We start from the raw sequence: 18,642 nt of genomic DNA, 5'->3' as shown, positions 1-18,642 counted from the left end.
TCCGGAATTTCTTTTTTACCAATCTCAAGTTATGCCCAGCTAGAGGGAACTGTATGCCATGCTCAACATCATATCATGCATTCCTTCCTATCAACTATCAGAAGTTAGGGTAGTAACACTGAAGTAATCTGTAAATTCAGAGTATCCTTTTAGTTAAATCTGAAAAAAACCTTTGCTATAAAAAACATCAGATTTAACCAACCAGGATCTACTTAAGGTCACTATATGTTTGACCTTGTGGTATCGAGATCAAACTTACTAGTAAGATGTTAGGTAAGGCCAAGTGCCTATATACTTTAAATGAGAAAAAGAAGCCAGCAGAAGAAGTTAAAAAGGATTTGAGAAGCCAAGGTTCGACCGAACTTCTGCTATCAGAAATCTGTTACCTCTTTGAACTAAGTGATAGGTAAATCAGAACCTACCTCTATGACAATGCTGAAAAAACCAGTTAAAACTTGCATTTTATTTAACCTTAGTTCGGTATGTGAAGTCAGCATCCAAGGCACCATACCCGAAGCCGGTACACAGAATAACCTTTTTAGCCGCTTCAGTACACTAGGCTACCGGAAAACAAAGTTGAGTTTTTTTATTAAAAAAAACTCATTTAATCTTATACTCGGGTATGCGAAACCTATCATACCCTACTGTAAAGTAATATGCTTGGCCACTATTTCCAGAAAAAACAGTTTCGAATGACCTCTGAATCCTCTCAAGTAGTTTTTTTTTTTAAAAATATGCACTAGTTTTAGTAACAGATTCAATTCCGGGTAAGTCCTTTTTTTCGAAATTACCTCAGAAAAGTCACCAAACTAATCCAACCACTTACAAATATCTCATTCTTTTAGTGTAAGACATGTTATTTTCAGATCTGCAGTACACATTCATGAGTACATTACCCTTTTGAGTAACAATATTACCCGGGTCAACACTATATACCCTTCATGTCCTTTATCCTCATTTTTATGCAGTCAAAGGATAAGACATACACCTAGCAATTTGCTTTTTTCCAAAAAAAATTATATAGGACATACAAAAAAACCAGTTAGACAGTCTCCCCTCTTTTTTAATTTTATTTCCTTCAAACATTACTCAGTAGATACTGGTTTATTTTAACGCGTTCTTCATGCCAAGAAGAGCCATGTTTCGGAGCCAGTCTCCCAGTACTTTTACATAGCAAAAACACATCTTTAGTCGAAGCAAAACCCCATTCCATATACTTTTCTCCCTATGAATTTTTTTTAAGAACAGTCATCAGAGCAAGAAAAAACCGTCTACCTACCTGGTTTTTTTTAAACAAAGTATCAGAATAAAAAAATCTTGTTAACCTGAAGATTAGGAGGTAATTCTTAGTTTAACTTGAGCCATCCACGCTTCTTCTCTTACCAGTAAGAGTCAGATTCCAGAGCCAAGTTGTTTATTTTATGAAAACAAATACCATCAGTCAAACAGATAACACATGCCAAACTCTAGGGATAATTTCAGCTTGACACAAGAAAAAGGTCAGTATCCAACAGCAAATCAGAAAATATCCTTTAATTTATTCCAAGTTTCTTCATTCCAAAATTCGATACCTGTTATCTGAGTCTACTCAATCTGAGGTCAGCTCATGTAAATAACTGTACTCCGACTCCTTAGTATTTACAGCAGACATAAGTTTCTGACATTATAAGCACGCTATTTTTTGCTATTTATTTTTTAGAACTTTGTGAATCTCTGGCTCTATGTAAAGACCAGCGAGACATACATCAACTAGTTGATCAAACCCAACTTATCATTACATTTTCCACTGCAGTCCGCTCTATAAACATGCCTTTAGACATGCTCACGTCATTTTATTCCATATCCAACAGTGTCAGACTAAACCCCTCAAGAAACGATATAAAAAACCAGATTTTTCTTTCCCCATCCACTGATTTCACGGACCATACACATTAGTTAAAGAAAAACCATAACTTGCATTGATGACAAGGCAAGCCAATCGTATATATCTCCTCATACACCATTCACATGAAAGCTTAGTATCCGGAGATAATTTAACAAGTTTTTTAAAGAAATTTCCAGAAAACAGTCTCAGCAAAGCTACATAGTGTATAAAGAAATTCCTTAAAGCAAGACAAAAAATTTCTATAACCTGAAGATTAGGAGACGATGACGCCTCCACACTTGCTTTCTCTGATTTTTTTGGCATGTTTGAGCCACAGCCACCAGTAGATGAATACGTAAAGTTTTTGAAATAACACACACAGGAAAATGATAACAGAGACGCAGCTATGTGAGTATGATAACTCACCTTAGAAGTCATGTTTAAATAGTTGATGCTCCTCTGCAGCAGACGCGACAATTGAGTTGGACCAGTTAAGCCCCCAATCGAGGACGTCAGTCCAGGCACGTACATCAGTATCCCCCATAGCCTAAGGCCCGGAGGCAGAATCCAGAGGTTTAGAAGGTAAGATTCCACAATATCAGCCCTACTGCTCAAGAAAACATGGCGGGGAAGTCTGTCATCGCTGGCCTTTCCAAAAAACCCTACGCGGTGGCGTGCAGAGAATGCAAGAAGGACCATAAGCCACGCTTACAGAAATTTAAGGATTTGTACTGAGACCAAGTAATGTGAAGCCAAGTCGGACAGTCACCTCTACAATGGTATAGCATATATTCCCATACAAAGCCCGGTTTTTATTCACTAGACGTGATTAAATACGGTGTCGGGTATACACACCCCAGTAGGTATTTTTTATCTGCTATCCTAGCATGACCTTAGAAGTAAGTGGTTTTCACCAATTTATTTCTAAAGCCTGGTCAGACAGACTTCATCACCCCAAGGTAACATTTAAATAGCAATGATTCCCATATTCATACCCAGGTCTCTGGACCCATATCTAGTAAGCTGTATCAGGTCTCGGGTATACAGTAGGTATTTATACATGCTATCCATGCCCTCTGCAAGGCTTCCACCCGCACCATAATGTGAAAAAAACCTTTTAAAATGTGAGAGACACCACCATATTATGCACACTTTCCTAAAAAGTTTTTTATTAGAGATGGTTGGTCAAATATAAAGCCCCAAGTATAGAGTATCATTCCCGAGTTTGGCATTCTTCATCTATTTTGCATCCTTGGTGTATTATGGCCTACTGTCATGACCAGGTTCTTTCCATAGCAACAACACATCTCTTTATGTCAAATGAATCTATACGTCGAGCAACATTACTCCGTTATGAACAGCATCTATTCCCGCAGCTAGGAACCTCTGTTTCTCAAACAAAGTGGTGGACATATCAGGATCGAGTGACCAGAGTGACACTTTGGGGTCGTGAACATTTCAAAAATAATATCCGATTGGCGATGCTTACTGAAGCAGTGGGTCTAGGGCCTAAGTATTATTATATCGAGCATTCCATAAAGCCTGGTTTTTCAGATCGGCTATATCTGCTAGCCCAGTTTCTACCTCGTCATAAGATTTTCCTATACCGTAGTTATGGTCATCAGCTACGAGGATATTTTAACTGTACTCACCACACTCGGGAGTATGGGGTAGCCTTGGCGACTCGTATCGTGCCTTTGGCAGAGCGGCCAAATACTTGCTTCTACTATGATAGCTGTTTGTGTGATCATGTGATGGGCGGCATAATAGAGATGTAGCTGTAAAGCTCATTAGCTAAGCTTTCTTTTGTCTCATGAAATCTTTTGTGTGTGTGTGTGTGTGTGTGTGTGTGTGTGTGTGTGTGTGTGTGTGTGTGTGTGTGTGTGTGTGTGTGTGTGTGTGTGTGTGTGTGTGTGTGTGTGTGTGTGTGTGGTGTCATAGTCTAGGTGTGTGTACTTGGGTTTTGGGAGAGAGTGTGAGAGGTTGGCAGGTAAGTGTGTGAACAATTGGAATTATGGAAGCAATCTTTCTCCCCTTCTCCTCCCAAAACAAATTGAACTCCACATAGGGTTACAAGTGCAACAATAGGCACTAGAAGAGGCTCTTGAGGGGGAGAAGAAATGTATGCAAAGACGTGTGAATCTTACGGCATACTGAAGCACACCTCTCCAACCTGTTAGCAATCCAAGAAGTACATGCATCTGCCTCTACCTCTCAAGTACCTACAGCAATGGCTGAAGAAATTAAAGCTTTGAAGGCTAGCTCAAGTAGGAGAAGTTGCAGCGACAACTTCTCATGGCCCGATTGCTCACCACCAACTCCCAAAGAGAACAAGAGATCAAAGAAGAATAGTTAGCAAAGGAAAAATCTGATCTTACTACCCAAGTGGAGATGCACACTAAGGAGTTACATGCGAAATCATTGGAATTGGGTGCTCTCCAATCAAAGAAAATAGTACCATTCATAGAGACACATCACATAGAGTTTGAAATCACTAACATGCCCCCAGTGGATCTACCAAGCACATCATCCAGGGGAGGAATGCAGGATATTGAAGAAGAAAAAGAGCGGATCCCAAGGATGAGCTCAAAAGATGGGTACAGGATATGCCAGAAGGGTCCCACAAAGAATATATGAAATACGACCTCAAAGTGCTAGAGTCGGCATCTCTATTGATACTCAAGCTTAGCGATCACGTAAAAAACTTTGTCCATGATATGGTCGCCTTACCACTGATGAAGCAAGAAGAAATGATTTGGAAGAAAACGCTACTGCTAGCACTAGAACCCAATGCCAAAGGTGATTATGAAGATCTTCCAAAAACAGCTAAGTAGGTGTTGCTCATCCTAGAGAGCCAGCCGCTTTGGAGAAAGAAATGGTTTGAGAAGAGGCCTCATGATGAGAAAATCTATAGGAACGCTCCTGAACATTTGCGGATTGACCCAACATATTGTCCAATTCTAAGATGACGATCCTGGGAGACATACTAAACATGGAGGGGTAGGAGGCCATCTATCCTCTACTACCCAGTGATTGCTAAGCCTGATCATAACCATAAAGCTATAGAGGCATATATGGTACATACCCTCAAGGCAGTAATCACTATGATGTGAGGCAATAATCGGTATGATGTGAGATGTGCCAAACCTAACCTGTTAGATGACCAACAAAATAGCTAAGATGATGCTTACATGCATTGAATCCTTTGAGGATATTGACAAAGCTAAACATCCATGGGAGGTGTTCCTAGAAGGTACCAACGACATCAATTGGAACCTAGAAATAGAAGCCCCTCAAAGAACAACATTATGGGGATATATGCACGATTGATGTCCCTACCATTGTACTACATGCAAACTTTCAAAGAAGCTTTCATGACAAGCGTTTTTGAGATGGATTCCACTATCTTCAATCTGCTCACCAAATATCTACAGGCTACGCATGTGCCATACCAGAGTACTTTATTGAACAACCCATTCAAAGATCTATCTATTAAAGTTGGCATCATTTCTAGAGCCACAAAGTTCAAAAGATCACAAAGACATTGGAAAAATGGAAATTCGACTATTGAAGAGTAGTTGCGACTTGCACAAGGACGTGCAACGGCTAGGAAGGGGAGAGAGTGCCTTTGTTTGATGAAGCTGACAAATGTCCTCATAGCCAACCACACCTTGTTGAACCCTAAATTTTGATGTAATTTATCCTATTTTTTCGAGAAGTTTTGTAATCGACTCTATGTAATTTTGATCCTGGAGTTGTACACCTCTGAGCTGTATTATTTTTTCATGATCCCAAATCCATGTGAATCGGTTGTTGTTCATTTGAAAAGACCTAGTATAAAGCTCAATAGCCTTAGTATGAACTCACATTCTAACATTATCTTGATTTTGAAGAGCTTTTGTATGTACGATCATAAGAGGCTACTCAACTACAACTTGTAACTCAATTTTCTCCTGATTTGGTATACCAAATTCCTTTCCAAAAAGTGCGTTGTGTTCCTTGTCTCTTGCTCTTTCATTTAAGTATAAGCGTTTCAAGTTTTGTTGTGGTTCATGACTACAAGTCTGTGAGTCTTATTTGCAAATTTGAGTACTTAAATCATTGTTTTTTGACATTTTGACCATAGGAGAGTGTTATTAGACCTAGGGAGACCTATCTGGACTGTTCTATTGTAGTTTTTATTTACCTAGACCATGATGGATTGGGGATTTTGGTACCTTTTTAGATGACCACTAGACTTTTTAGACTTGTGCCCTTAGACCTTATATAGCTTCCCTTACTAGTTTTGTGAAGATTCAAGTTTGTTTAGTTGACAAAATGGCGTGATGAACTTGAGTGACGAGATAGGACATAGACAAATTTTCAAATTAGGGAGTGATGGTTTCTTTGTTGGATTGACCTGTTTGCTTGCTAGGTTCATTTCTTGAGGTTGACACCCTCAAAGAGACTATATGCCCCATTTGAGTCATTTCCCTAAGTATTGACATGTTTGCTTGCTAGGTTCATTTCTTGAGGTTGACACCCTCAAAGAGACTCTATTCCCCATTTGAGTGATTTCCCTAAGTTTTGACATGCTATGTTAGTATCTGATAGTTATGCTATAGACATCCATCATGCTGAGTTAGTAACACTTAGCTTTGATGCCCCCCCTCTTATAGTCAAAATGCAATTTTTATGCTTAAATATTGAGTTATGAACGGTTCATTACTCAGGCTGATTAGCGAGAGGATTAACAACAACAAATTTAGAAATTTTTCACAAGAGACTTAGACTTATGTGGTTATGTAGAGCTTTCACTCGTGAATATGTAGAAGCATATGAAACTTCAAAGAAACAATCCATGAGGGAGATATGAGCATCCAAAGAGAGAGGGAGAGTACATAGTGCTCAAAGACTACAAGGAACATTTCATTATACAAAACTTAAAAGGATTTTCACAAAAATTGGCTTCTATACCTTAGCCAACATTTAAAAAATCAATATGACTCAAACTTGGGTAGAATGGTAGTGGAGGTCACATTTGGGTAATAATTACTTATAATTTAGAAGCTCATAGCCCCAACTACCAACTATACATTTATGGAAGAATATAAGAATGTACAAGATTTGGACTCGACAAGGTTTGCATTTGGTAACAAAGTGAAATTACAATCGTTGGGCTGAAAAAGAAAGTTTGCTTTGTTAGCTCAGTGTGCTAACATTCCCTCCCTTCTAGCCTGGGTTGTTTGTGACATAGCTATTTGATTGCGAGGTAGTGGGCAAGCTTCCGCACTTTGTGCTGCCAATGCTTCTTGATACTTCATCCATAACTCCTTCTCTCGTTCAGTGAGGAATTGGAGATCTATGTTGTTCTTTAGTTTCATTGAGGAATAGCCAACAAAACATGTCTATAATAGGGCCAAAGATTTTGGATCTAAAAGTGAAGAACCCCGTTGTCAAGAAGCCAGAGCAGTGTGGCTAGGAAAGCTGTGAGAGTTTGCAACGAAATCAAGTGAGTTGTAGAAGATTTAAATCAAAAGACACACTTTAAATGAAAAAAATCCAGCCATGAATGCTTCACTCTAAAAAGAACCAAGATCAACTTGAAACTCTTGAGTATGAGATGATGGTGTAGCCTTGCTCCCGATTGCACAGGTTTAGTGCATGTTTACCCTATCAAAAACCCTTTCTTCCCCCTTCAATACTTCATCAAGTCCATTTCATGGAATCTTCAACACTTCCATAGACAAGCCCACACACATTTTTGAGGAGATAAAACACTAATTGGATCATCCACACACTCAAATATAAGGTAGGAACAATGCAGGACTACACTAGCGCACCATGGAAGCAGCCTACATATCCCTTCATTGAGAGGCTTAAAGTGATGATTTCCTCTTCAAAAAATCTCAGTAGTGAAGTCCACCATTGTTTATGTGGACTTTTGATCTATTTTTGGTCTTTTGTGGGTTATTTTTTACCCTTTTATGACCCAAAAATGCACTTTTGCCTCGTAAAAAGTCCATATGAGCTGGGAAAATTCTCTAAACTTGTGAAAAAATCCATTTGGGTTCAAATTACATGTTGAGACTCATTTCTCCACTTGCCAAGCACTTTAGATGCATCATTTATGCTGAGCATAAAACTTGCTATCTTTTGTTGAGTTTGCCTACATTGAACTTTCTAGGTGAAATGAGTGTGCCATCTTGATGCACTTGACATATGTGCATTTCTTTAAAAAAATTGGCATGACTATATAGTGATAAACACATCATAGTGCCAAGTCCAGGGTCTCACTTTCCTGACAAGGTATGTATGTACACGACTGTAACCGTGGCAACTATTCTCACATGTATGACACTATGTACATTGTAGCATTTAGTTTCACATAAAAAAATCATTAAGAGTGAGGTAGATATTTTAGTTTCACATTATGCATGTACCACAGCACAACATCCACCCCCTCTAAACCTGCACATCCTTCGGCATGTGCCACACAAATCTCTTTGCAGGTCCAGTCTTCATTCAAGTCATCATACATGTCAATTTCATCATCAGTTTCAATGAAATCTAACACATCATCCTCTCTATCTTCATCCACATCCATAGAATTTTTTTTAGAGCCTCCATTGTGACTTTCCTATGAATCAAAGGGATCTATATCACCTCTTCTTTTGAGCAGCTTGATTCTTTTCCTTGCAATGGGAATCTTTAGTTCTGTCCCATCCAACTCATGAAAGGTATAAATTGCATTCCCATGTACATTATTAACCACATAAGGACCAAACCATATTTTGGAAATCTTTCTTATTATTGAATATTGGTTGTCAAAAGAGTGTTGTCATACACCAAAATCCAATCAGTTTCCTCAATAGCTTTATGTCTTAGCCTATGCCTCTTATCAAATCTATCCTTACTCTTTAACCTTGCATCTTTTAATCGTGCTATTGCAATCTCCATATATTGAGGCCTTATTTCTAATTGTTGTATGCACAAAGCAAGAAGGTCTTTCATGCTCATTCCATCCTCCCAAGGAAATACATTCCATGTGGAGATTACATCCTCAATTGGCATTACAGGTTTCTAACCATACATCAAAACTTAAAAGGCATATGACCAGCAATTGAGTTATGAGTTGTATGATCAACCCATAAAGCATATGGCTATAATCTAGGCCACTCTCCCAATTTTCCTTTACAACCCTTAGCCAAATATTTAATGATAGGAGGATGCCCATGTTCTGATTTACCATTCCCTGCAGGATTGTATGCCGTGGTGAGAGCAAGTTTAATGCCTAACCTAGAGAAATATTTCCTAGCTTTGTTAGCATCCAACTCACCCCTGTCTGCTGTTATTTTTCTAGCACAATCATTATAACGACTAATCACATCGTCTAAGAGGAACTTACATATCCCTTCTATGATTTTTGTTCTTAGAGCATGACATTCAACTTGGTTAGTTAAGTCTTCGCGTGCAAGCACTATGTATCTTATTTGCCATAAACCCAACGGCATTATAACCAGACCTACTACCCACTTATAGTGCATAGTCAATGGGTAAGTAGGTGCAACCCATCATGATGATGCAAATTTGAATACATTTGACATGTTTCACAAGATTCCACAAAGTGAGATACATCTTTATACATACCTTTCCACAATACCTCTCTTTGATTTTAGTAAATATGGCCCATACACATTTGTGCCTAGCTTAAAGACTCTCATGAAACTTTTAAATAAGGTTCTTTTGAGAGTACTTATCATTCCAAACCCTCAATGGCATCCAATTTCTTCTTTTTTTTTGGATGCTTCCACAAGTACCCATCTTTCAAAAAGTATCCATAGGCTTTTCTGCGTATTTTTTTGAACTTTAGATTGGACCACACTTCTTGCCTTGTGAAAGTGCTTAGATAGTGTCCAATGAGCAACCAATCACCTTGAATTAGGTCCTCTGTAAATGACACAAGTGCATTTGATAGGCAGACGTGATCACCCTCGTCATGAGAGATACTATAAAACCTCTTGCCTACATCCTCACCCTCAACAACCATTTCTTCTTCATTTTCATATCCTTATCTAGAAAGCATATCCACAAAAAATGGGTTATATTTACTTGAAATATGCTTATATTTTGGATTCAAGGACTTTATGTAGGCAATACATCTCAGTATAGCAATATCAAAAGCTGAGTAGCTAGTGTCATTCCAAGAAGGGGTAGACAATCAGTCTCCACTACTACATTTTCTCCTATCAAATACTCTTTTTCACACTTCAGTGATGTAACTACTCCCCATAATTCTCTTTTCACTTGTGGATAATTGTGTTGATGAGCACTTAGGACCATTGGTCCAAATCTCGCCATATATTGTTTGCCATCTTCATCACCTTGCCCAATCGCCCATCCAATTTATGTGGGCTAGTATCCACTACATGTCTTCCACTTTGATAGTTTGTCTTCCTCAAAGTTGGAGGGATAAGCAACAACTTGTTTAAACTTTAATTTCTTCACGGCATGTGTATGCATTTCTTCCCATTGAAATTTCCGGTTCTTTCTTAAGAGTTGATACAAAGGTTTTGCTACATGCACATAATGTGGAATCCAAATAGCATAAAACACACATGCACCCAAGAACTTCGAACCTCAGTCATGCTTATACATTTCTCTTTCATTCTTTGATTTACATCAATCTTTTCCGAACAAGGACTTCTACCATATGGATCGCACATGTGTCCCACAATAAGAACTTTATTCACATGGAACACTCACTTTTGCTTAGACAAGGTAAAGTTCACTACGTCTAACCTTGACGAGATCTTATCACAATCATTGATATGATTTTCCACATACTTGCGGCACCCCCTCAAGTCTAGAGCCACATCAATATCACTTACTTCGCACCCTTTGATTGGCACATCATCAAGAAAAGGCATCGTAATTTGAGGTATGAAGTCACGTAAGACTTTATTCATATCATTCATCATACGCACAACTGAATTAGTTGCTCCCTGCGGTAAGGTGCACAATTCTTACCAAACCCAAAGGTGTCCTCATGGTAGTCATGTCCCTGTTTTCCATAACTAGTTCAAGCTGATCATACCTTGAGTAAAATTCCCCCCCATAGAGTATATTGCCCTTCCTACAAATTCCTCTGCAAACTCGTCTACAATTGGCCCTATACCCACATTTCTAATTGTAACTTTGTTTACAAGTTGTATATTCTAGATAAAGCGTAAAGAACCATTTTTCTTTAAGATTGTGAACCACCTATTTGAATATGGAGCACAAGAAGGCTCCAAAATAACCATCTTAATCTTTTCATTAAGTAACTCAATGAGTTTTGGCAAACGAGCTTTTGGAACTAGAATAGGCTGCAAGTTCCAAGGTACATGAGGGATATTGAAAATTATCATAGGAGCAAAAATGGAAGGATCAACACACCCTATCTCATGCGATTTAAATTCAAAAGCCTTTCCATGTTTGGCAAGAATATATTTTTAGCTCCTACAAAACCTATGGAAAACATCTCCTTTGCATATACATCATGGAAGAGCTTTTCTCTTCTTGTACCACTTCCATCGGCTCTACAAAGGTATATGGCCAAAACCCCTGATATCCATGTAGTCCTTGAATTCTTTATTTGTCTTTGGCAAGGGTTGCTCTCTAAGATTTTCACGGTTCCTTTCATGGTCCACACAAACAATAAGGAATTGGACCGCACGCTTCCCATCCATGCTCCTTATCCTAGCATAAGATGATCCATTATCCATCACCTTTGTTTCCACGTGAGTAGCAATGGTGCATGGTTGCCCAATGATAAGAAAATATGTAAAAACCTCTTGTACAAAGAAGTTTTAGTCATCTTTCACATCCCCTATAGTCACCCTTACATTCGAACAAGCTCCATATAGCTCCCTTGATGAGTTTTTTGCTGCACAATTCATCCATCCTTGATTTATATTGATTGGCCATTTGCCTTTTTGATATAGACTCTTTGACACGAGATTAATCTTTGACCCATGATTTATCAGTGCAATGTATGGCTCTTCTAAGTCTCCTACTTTTACTAGGGTCTTGGTAGATACTCTGGCCCAATGACACTTGGAGTAATAACTCTTGTGATTTGTCTCAACTTCATCTTCCTCATCCAAGAAGAGAATATGTTTTACTCCTCCCCTAGACCTGTAGCATCCAACAATAGTCTCATCATCTTGCTCACCATAGACATGCACTCCTTGTGCATTTAAAGTCTCTCCTTCACCCTATACATGGATAGCTTCAGTCAGAGACTGCCATTTTCTCTTGATAATGCCAATGATTTCTTCATGGAACTCCCACTTTGCTATGCTAAGTACCTCACTCAAGGTAAATTCAACCTTACTGTTCAAAATCCTCTCTTTCAAAACCTTTTTAAGATATGTCGTTGCCTCTATATCATATTAGATCTTGTAAGCTGGACTCTTTGCTTTACCTTTTGTGGTTTCCTTATTCTTTTTTTAGAAGCTTCCTGCATAGGCACTTGAGGTATAGGCATCTCTTGTGGATAAGTTGAATTAGGAGGCACTTTGTCTTTTTTGCCTCCATTCCTTGTAGCCCTTTTTGAAGGTCCTTCATCGTCACTCTCACTTCTACATTTCTCTTCAACAATGGCCTCATTGGCTTGACATTTGGCAATGTACGCATAGAGTAACAAAGAGTCTACAAGGTCATCCCAACCTATTTCTATCCGAATGCAATCTCCAGCTTCATGAAAAATTTGTTTAGTCATTTTACCCTTCAAAGCAGATTGTATCGCACATGGCCATAGTTCTCCAATATCAATAGATACTTCTTCTTGAACATTGAATCCCTTCTAGATAATAGGATCTCCCTTGATCCCATAGGTGGTTGCCTTAACCATTGTGATGGTGTGGCTAGTAGCCATGTCCTCAACTTGATTCTTCATCCCTCCTTTGCCAAAGTTTGTCCCCAAAGGCTTACCTATCTCGCTTAAGTGAATCTTGCCATCTTTAAAGGAAACAAGCTCTTTCATCAAAGCATCTCTAGAACTTTCACAATCCCTATGACTATGAAAGTTTGCAACAAAATCAAGCAAGTCACATATGTGTGATGATTTGGTGTAGCCTTGCTTCCAATTGCACAGGTATAGAGCTTGTTTCCCCTATCAAAAACCCTTTCTTCCTCCTTTAATTCTTCTTTGAGACCATTTCATGGAAGGTTTAGCACCTCCATAGAAAGTCTCACACATCTATTTGAGGAGACAAAACCCTAATTGGATCACCCACACATTTGGATCTAGGGTAGGAACAGTCTGGGAATGCAGTAACACAGCATGGAAGTAGCCTACATATTCCTTCACTGAGAGGCTTAAAGTGCCAATTTCCTCTTCACAAAAGCTCTCCCCTTCTTATTAGTGAAGCCCACCATTGTTGATGTGGAATTTTTAGCTGTTTTTTAAATCTATTTTGGGCTATTTTTTACCCTTTTATGGCCATTTTTAGCCCAAAAATGCCCTTTTGTCTCGTAAAAATCTCAACAAGCTGAGAAAATTTCCTTCAAACACATTAGATGCATCATTTACGATTGCGTATGATTAAACTTGCTATTTTTGGCCGAGATGACCTGCATTGAACTTTCTAAGTGAAAAGAGAGTTCCATCTCGATGCACTTGATATATGTACATTTCTAAAACAAATTGGGCATGATTATATGGGATAAAACACATCATAGTGCTAAATCTGGGTCTCGCCTACCCGGGAAGGTATATACACAATTGCAATCGTGGCAATCGTTCACATATATGACACTACGCACATTGTAGCATTTAGTTCTCATTTAGTTCCACTTAGCAAAAGCATTAAGAGTGAGGTAGATATTTTAGTTTCACATTATGTGCGTGCCACAGCACGGCACAAAACAAAAGGATTCTTCAAAGATTCCCATGTACTAGGAGGTATGATAGATCATTGCAAAGCCCTTGATTGCCTTCAAGGAAGGATATCCATGGAGCATCTCTTTGATCAACTTGGTGGAAAGTTTGAAAACATGCTAGAATCATTTTTGCAATCTTTATAAACACTATGCAAGCCAAATCAAGGATCCTCTTGAATATCTCAATGGCCTTGATCAAAGTCTTGATGACAAACTCGTTAATGGCCTTTATCAAAGTCTTGATGATAAACTCTTTAATGGGCTTCCTTGATGGTGGAGACAATCTAGGGTGATTTAGCGATGTACGTGGCTCTTGAGGGCCAATTGGTGGCTACCCCAACTTCTAACTCATGGCATTAGACAGAGTGTAGGATCCTTTCTGAGTTCTTGTGGGGCTTGTGTATAGAGGATCAAACATCTTACATGTCTTTCTGAGTTCTTGTGGGCTTCTGTATAGAGGATCAAACGCCTTAGATGTCTTTCCAATCGGATTTTCCTCCACACTTGGATGTGGCTTTGCACCGCCAGCTACTTGATCTTGCAATAGTCTTTTCTTGAATGGTAAGACTTTGTACTTTATTAAGGGATATGGAAAGGATTGCTGATGCCAAGTATCGATAATGTGCTTGGATGTGATTTGAGCCACATTTGTCAAGTGAAAAATGTGGTCTTCCCACATCATATCTTCTTTTTAGATTTCTTGTGTCTCTTGTAAAATTTTACCTTTAAAGCTTTCTCCACTTCAACTATGAGGTTGTCGAGCGTCCATGTTGTGTCCTCTTATACTCAATGACATCAATCTCTAAGAGGGAGGTAGTAGCCTCTTTCTTGCCAATGTAATGTAATTTAATTTTCATGCTTCATTTTCCTTTGAGCCTTGTTTAAAGATGTCTTCTTTGGTGGCTATCTGTTTTTCTTTGATCAAATCTTGAGCCTTATGTAGATTTTTTTGAAGCTATGCTATTTGCTTTTGGTAGTCCTCTTTGTACATGAATCTCAAGGGTAGCCGTCGTCTTTACATTTGTGGTAAACCTTGGTGGTTGTTTTGCTACAAAGTCAAAATGCTAATTGTTATGGAATTGATATTTTACTATTTATTACAGCTGCTGACAGGTGGAAAAGACGACCGATCTAAGCCTATGCAAAAAAAAAAAAATTGTACATTTTATTATTCCAGTGCTCTTTTATGAGCTTTGGCCATTTATGATTGGCCAGCCAGTTTGTACTCACTTTGACCATTCAAGAAATCTATAAAGCAAATACGTGCAAGAGGAAAATGGTCACTCTTGCACGGGGGTACATTGCACCCAGTGTCTATATTACTTTTCTCCCTCTCCTCTCTTCTCTCTCACCGTGCCAGCATAGCACTCTGCTCTAGGAGGTGCACTTGCATGTGCTCTTTTGCTCTCTGCCTCTCTCTGTTCATGTTGAGCTTGATTATGGATTTGTGCGAGTTGTTAGGTATGTAGATTTTGTTTGTTTATGGATTGTTGTGTGCTATTTTGAGTATTTTGCAAGGCTTTCCACACGACCGTATTTGTAGCAATGGTATCAGAGCTCAAGGAGATGCTCTTGCATATTGTGGACAACAACAAAGGAAGATGTAGCGACCAATTTATGGATATGGTCATAGGTATAACGAAGCTAAGTTTGTATCATCATGTTTTCAAAGTAAATGACTTTCTTTTTTTTTACATCAATGCATCGTTGCTTGAACTGCATCACAAAGAAATTAGTTGTTTCTAATTCGCTATCTTAGGATTAAAACATAATTAGTTAGCATTAAATTTCATTTATGATATCATCCACGTGAATAATTATGCGAGTACAAGGCACATACAAAGTTTGGTATGCCATGACGATACATGTGTAAGATCAAGGAGGGATCTGCTAGAAGAAGATAGACGGGAAAACTTCTTAACATTGGAGCAGAGTGTAGAATATTGAGTTGGCAAAATTAAGTGGGCAGAAATCCTTGTAGATTTTCCAATAGGAGGGCACATGAGAAGATGAAGAGGAAAGATTTGCTACAGCCGTTGTTGAACGAATGAAAATACGCTTCAAACCCTTCATGCCGTAGGAACTAGCCCTTAATATATATATGTATATATATATATATATATATATGTATGTATATATATATATATATATATATGTATATATATATATATATATATGTATATATATATATATATATATATGTATATATATATATATATATATGTATATATATATATATATATATATACACACACACACACACACACACATTAGCGATCCTAATTGGGTTGAGCAGACACCACCAACACAACACTCTCGGACCACCACAAGCGAGGACGCCATGCTCTCCCTGGCCTTCAACATGCAATTGCAACTGTCACCCATCTTCAACAACTACCCCCTTGGCCTACACAGTTTGACTCTCTCTCTCTCTCTCTCTCTCTCTCTCTCTCTCTCTCTCTCTCTCTCTCTCTCTCTCTCTCTCTCTCTCTCTCTCTCTCTCTCTCTCTCTCTCTCTCTCTCTCTCTCTCTCTCTCTCTCTCTCCGCCAACTGCCATCGGACTCTCTCTATCTCTCTTTTGTTGATGACAGTTCATTTGCATCTCTCTCTTACCAAGGCCAACCAGCCCTTTGTGGTGTGCGCCACAGCCATCCTTCCCTCTCTTGTTCACCAACTCTCAGGGCATGCAGACTTCCTCTCTCTCTCAATTTGTTATCACCAACCACAACTCTCTCTCTCTCTCTCTCTCTCTCTCTCTCTCTCTCTCGCCACAGCCATCCTTCCCTCTCTTGTTCACCAACTCTCAGGGCATGCAGACTTCCTCTCTCTCAATTTGTTATCACCAACCACAACTCTCTCTCTCTCTCTCTCTCTCTCTCTCTCTCTCTCTCTCTCTCTCTCTCTCTCTCTCTCTCTCTCTCTCTCTCTCTCTCTCTCTCTCTCTCTCTCTCTCTCTCTCTGGCCGCCAACTACCATCGGACTCTCTCTATCTCTCTTTTGTTGATGACAGTCCAGCTGCATCTCTCTCTTACCATGGCTAACCAGCTCTTTGTGGTGCACACCACAGCCATCCTTCCCTCTCTTGTTCACCAACTCTCAGGGCATTCAGACTTCCTCTCTCTCTCAATTCGTTATCACCAACCACAACTCTCTCTCTCTCTCTCTCTCTCTCTCTCTCTCTCTCTCTCTCTCTCTCTCTCTCTCTCTCTCTTTGCAAGCACTATTGGTGTCAAACAAGGATGCCCACTTTCCCCAACCCTCTTTGGGCTACTCATTGATGAATTGGAATACATGGTTCTTGATTTTATGCAGCAAGAAGGCATAGAAGAGGTTAAGATTGGAAATGCGGTGATCATGCTTTTGCTTTATGCCGATGATGTAGTGCTCTTGGCACATACCTTAGAAGATGCACAAAAGCTTATGAGTGTCTTGGAACGCTTTTGCCTACATAGCGGGCTGATCGTGAATGGATCCAAAACCAAGGTTATGCTTGTAAAGACCCTCAATGATGAAAATCCATGCATTGTATACAACAATGAGAAACTTGAAGTGGTAGATCACTTCAAGTACCTTGGCCTTGAGGTTCCATCCAATCATAAATGGAAGGATTGTGCAATGCGTCGCTTGGAAGCCGGAAAGAGGGCTTATTATGCATTTGAGAACATGTGCAATGCAGGAGAGATCAAGTGTTGGGCTCTCAAAAAGTACCTCTTTGACACATTGGTGACACCGGTGCTTCTTTATGGAGTGGAGGTGTGGGGTGGAAGCATCGGGAAGTCTACTTGGAAAGAGTTTGAGAATGTTCAAAAGCATTTTCTCACCAACTTTCTCCAAGTCAAGACACAAACACCCTACATGCTCTTACTTCTTGAGTCCGGATCGCTTCCCATTGAGGTCTTGGGCATGGAAAGGGTTGTGGAGTACATGCGTAAGACACAACGTAGCCCTTTGCATCGACTTCCTAGAATCGCATATGAAGCAAGTCAAAAGGTTCAAAAGACATGCAAGAGCAAAATACTAAGTTCGGGGTGGATGCTTGATATCAAGAAATGGTTTGGAAGATGGGATGCATGTCACTTGGTCAAGGATGCGTCGATCGACTCCCAAGTTAATGAGGCCTTCTTGCAACGCCAATGTATCATGGCTTGGGAGAAATCCGAAGGTTCTCGCTTCAGCCATTACACCACACACGTTGCCCCAAACTACAAATCTCTCTTCTTCTCGGAACGAGGTAACCGAACCCATTCCTACATCCTTGAGCCCATCCCGTTGAGTGCGATCCGCACCATTGCCTCCATTCGTCTTAGCTCCCATTCCCTACACTGCGAGACAGGACGTTGGGGCACTGGCGAGGAGTGTCATCGACTTTGCACCTTATGCCCTCGTCAAGTGCGAGAGAGTGAGTACCACACACTACTTGAGTGCTCAGCTTTTGACCACATTAGGTCCTCTTTTCCCCATATATTCAGCCATGAGCTCTCCCTACATACCTTCCTCTCCCAACCACGATGTGGACTCTCTATTGCGACGCTCATTTCAGCCATTTTTGAGCATCGAGAGTCACTTATGAACTCCACCCACACCACGTGACATGTTCATTTGGTCCCATAGGTCATATTTGACCTCCCAGGACGATAATAGAACTATCTATCTATCTATCTCTCTCTCTCTCTCTCTCTCTCTCTCTCTCTCTCTCTCTCTCTCTCTCTCTCTCTCTCTCTCTCTCTCTCTCTCTCTCTCTCACACACACACACACACACACACACACACTCATGGGCCTTTCAGATCTGCAATCTGACTCACTATCTCTCTCTCTCTCTCTTTCTCTACCCCTCATTATAGCAGTACACGTGCACACCAATTATCTCTC

The sequence above is a fragment of the Adiantum capillus-veneris genome, chromosome 14, assembly GCF_014529385.1.
Source record: "Adiantum capillus-veneris isolate H3 chromosome 14, ASM1452938v2, whole genome shotgun sequence".
Lineage (NCBI taxonomy): Eukaryota > Viridiplantae > Streptophyta > Polypodiopsida > Polypodiales > Pteridaceae > Adiantum > Adiantum capillus-veneris.
This window is presented reverse-complemented; position numbering follows the sequence as displayed.